Source organism: Pteropus alecto, unplaced genomic scaffold, assembly GCF_000325575.1.
Source record: "Pteropus alecto unplaced genomic scaffold, ASM32557v1 scaffold20, whole genome shotgun sequence".
Classification (NCBI taxonomy): Eukaryota; Metazoa; Chordata; class Mammalia; order Chiroptera; family Pteropodidae; genus Pteropus; species Pteropus alecto.
In genome coordinates, this window is record NW_006436298.1 from 29,607,079 (window position 1) to 29,611,173 (window position 4,095).

Sequence of the window (4,095 nt, forward strand, 5' to 3'; positions counted from 1 at the left end):
GAAGAAGAAGAAGAAGAAGAAGAAGAAGAAGAAGAAGAAGAAGAAGAAGAAGAAGAAGAAGAAGAAGAAGAAGGAAGAGGAGGAGGAGGAGGAGGAGGAGGAGATATGTACATCACCTACCTTCCATTGACCCAAGACACTGTGGCTCAGAAGGCAACCCAAATATCTTTGGAAGAGCGCCCCTGGTGAAACAAGCTTGACCACTATGCTATAATCAAGTTCCCCCTGACTACTAAGTCAGCCATGAAGAGGATAGAAGACAACAATACATTTGTGTTCACTGTGGATGTCAAAGCCAATAAGCACCAGATCAAATAGGCTGTGAAGAAGCTCTATGACATTGACGTGGCTAAAGTCAATGCCCTGATCACGCCCGATAGAGAGAAGAAGGCACATATTCGGCTGGCTCTCAACTATGATGCTTTGGATGTTGCCAACAAAATTGGGATCATCTAAACAGTTCAGCTGACTAATTCTAAATCTAAAAATTTTTCACTGTGAAAAAAAAAGAAAGAAAAAGAAAAATGAAGGATTGAGCAATTATTTCCATCCCAATTTTGAGGATGGTAAAATTTGTAGCTGCAGCCCATGTTACAGACTAAGAATATTGTCCAACTTTGTGTTTGTATAAGGAAAGAAAGATACTAATAAAGCATTCAAATAGATAGCAAGAGAAGGTTTGGGACAAAAGAATTAGGAAATATAAGAGACTGGCTCCTCCCCAGTGGCCAGCAATCTTGCACAGACCCTCAGGCCGCATGGGCAAAGGCTTGAACTGTAGCCTTGAGTCGTGGCAGGATGCCTTGTGATCCTCCCAGAACACAGGCAAATGGCAGGCTGGTGAAGCACTCCTTTGTGGCCACCTCCCACCATCCTTTCTATCTCCCCTAGGATGTTGTCATGAGACAGTTTCTCATTGCCTCTGATGAAATATGAGGATTCCTGCCCCTCACACTTCAGGATACAGTGGATAAGACTGTAAAACCACTTAGATACAGTGTAGCATAAGCTGCTCAGCACTGGGGTGTTCTACTACATGCACTACAGTCATTAGATCCCTTTGGTTTTGGTGGTGTCCCTTTTGGTGTGTCAGAATAAGACCTAGCAGCTGGCATCTTTGGTTACTCTTCTTTTTGCAGTCTGTGTAAGTAATAAACTCTCTAAACCTAAAGTAGCTTATTGTCTCTTTGCCTGTTAAATCAGTCAGGTCTTGGTCCTGGCCTTCCCTTGACTTCTGTGCTTGACAGAAGGAAAAAAAAAAAAAGAGATAGAAAGGACTGCCAAAATCTAGAAAAGAAGCATGGAAAGCTATCCATGAAAATTCATTTTGCAATAAACTTCTTATCAGCTATTGGAGCAAATATAGTAAAAAAAAAATGATCCTTGTTTTTAACTCCCACTGTGTCTACACACCTGGAATGTGAGCCATCTCTCACTAAGTGGACACTGTACTGTGATTCTCTCAAGTTGACTGATGTGGACAGCATAACCTGAGCGATGTAGTGCCTGCAGTAACTGGGACCACAAGTTAGGATGTCCACATGGAAGCATTTTGAATGTTCTCCCTACTCTTAAATTTTTTCATTATAGGTTTTCTTATTTTAATTTTCAATGTAGTGAGGTAAAAGTAAACTTTATTAAAAGTAGAGTTCCTTTTGCTTTCTCATTTCTGTGTTCCAATTGACATGATGAAAGTTGGGATAAGGACAGGAAAAGACTTTAAGCCAGGACAGAGTCAAAGCTTCTAAAACTGTGCTTCCTCCTTGCCCACATAAACAGAGTCAAACCTCAAGATAGTGCTTTGGATCTGTTTTTAATATTCTCTCTGAAGAAAACACTAACCATAGAGGAAGCACAATTATAGTGAAAGGACAGGGCTACAATTAGCATGCTATTAATATTTACTAAACTCATATTATGTGCTTTGAAAGCACATAAGACCTTGTGTTATGTGCTTTACCAAAAGGAAAAAATATGTATAATTTAATCCTTATAACTATCCTGTGGGATAGATGTTAGCGAGCCTCTCTCTGGCCATGTTCTTTCACATCTACTTAGTTTAGCTGGTAGCAAAGGCTTAAAGAAGAAAACTAGAAATTTAGAGAGAGAGAAACCCTAGATTAAATACACACACATATTAAAATATATAAACATAAATTTTGGCATTTGACTTGTCTCAAAGAATGAGATGTAAGTGAAAGTGTTAAAGCATTTAAGAAAACATCTAGAATAATGGTTCCAACTAAAGAACACCTTAGGTTGCTTCTATGAAATATGTTTTCCTAAAAGAAAAATTACATGTGTTTTTCTATATGAAATGGTATTCTTTCTTCTAAAATATAGTCCCACGTGCTTTTTTATATTGAGTGGCAAAGAATAGACTTCTTTTACCTTTTCGTTATTCCTTTAGAAAAATTAAGTTGTTGCCAAAACTCAGTACCAAGTTTGCTTTCACCTGTGCTGAGAAACAAACTGACAATAGCTCTTAATCCGGAAGTTACTATTGCTTCTATATATACCATCGCACCCCCTGCTCCACTCCCAACGGTGAATGATATATGTTACTATGACATAAATGGAAGCAAAAAGGCAATGAGGCCAAAGAAAGCCTGTGAACATGAATATTTTTCAGCTTGCCTCTGGCACCCTCGCCTCAAATAAATGCTCTGACATGGAGATGAATGATCAAAAATATCATATCTGCCATTAAGTTGTTATGAAATTTCTTTAGTTTTAAATCAAATGTCTTGGACAGAAAAGTACAGAATAGTCAATCATTCATTCATTGGCAAATATTTATTAAGCCCTAGAAGCAACCTAAGCCATTATTAAGTAGCCTAAGAAATTAGAAATTATCCTTAGAAAGCTGAACTCTCTACTCTTAAGTATAGTGAAGTTATGAGAAAATTACTATGACTCTAGAAAAAAGAACTCCATTTAATATGTTCTTAATGGAAATTCCTCCATTTTCTATTTGTCACTGGGTGGAGCAAAGGCAACTTAACTTCATTAGTGAGTCAGCTGGTTGAAATAGTTAATGATCTTAGGTAGGCCAAAAGACATATGACAAAAAGACAATTGCTATTTCAAATAATTTCCAAGTGTGGTAATACTCCAGATTTCAGAAGTGAAAAAATGTACAGTTCTACAATTTATTAATAATAAAAGCATGATGGCAAAAGTAATTATAATTTATTTGTCACTTATTATGTGCAAGTCATAGTGCTTAGTGCTTTGCTGATAGTCTTGAATCTTGTGTACACAAGGAAAGGTATCTCCTGACTCTACACAATATGGACACAGCACAATTTTACTAAGAAGTTATATTTCTATGTCTATATCTTTACTGGGCTGCATTTTCAGCCCTGTGAAAATGTGTAGGATCAGAATTATCTTACAGTCATGACTAAAGAAACACAGGACCATGAAGAGGACATTCAAAATATAAATTATCACCAAACCAATCAATCAGAGCAATAGATCTGCAATGGGGCAATTTTATTCTCAGGTTACATTTGACAATGTCTGGAGACATTTTTGATGATCACAACTGGAATAGTGTTGCTGGCACAGCGTGTAAAGGCCAGGGATGCTGCTGAACATATTACAATGCACAGGACAACTCCCCACAGCAAAGAATTATATGGGCTCAGTTGTCAATAGTTCCAGGATTAGGAAACTTTGAGTTAGACTAATGGCACAAGCGTGGTGAATAACAAGCCTCCACTTATTATGTCAATTTGGGCTTCTATAAGTGTACAAAAAAGTTACACTCAGAATAATTATTTAATGTTTATGCTACTGAACATGCAAGCAGAGCTTTAGTGACCACAAACAGAAAACCTGCAAAAATTCCTTTGAAAATAAGCAGAAAAATATAGTTTTTTCATAAGGATATCCCATAGCCTCCCATCTTTAGAGTATGCATTCATCATAGGTAACAGATTATAGAATTTTAATCTTCCATGTTCATATCAGCTACATCAAAATTATTTACTGACTGTCCATGATGTACAGAGACCTAGAGAAATTTGGCTGCAACCACAAAACTTTGTAATTTTCAAAAGAAAAAGGGAAAACATGTTCCTGCTATCG

The 4,095-nt window shown here is 37.0% G+C and overlaps 1 pseudogene; it reads left to right on the top strand.

Annotated features, from left to right (window-relative positions):
* Positions 1 to 456, top strand: part of LOC107195767 — a 12,285-nt pseudogene extending 11,829 nt beyond the window's left edge.
* The last annotated feature ends 3,639 nt before the right edge of the window (positions 457 to 4,095 follow it).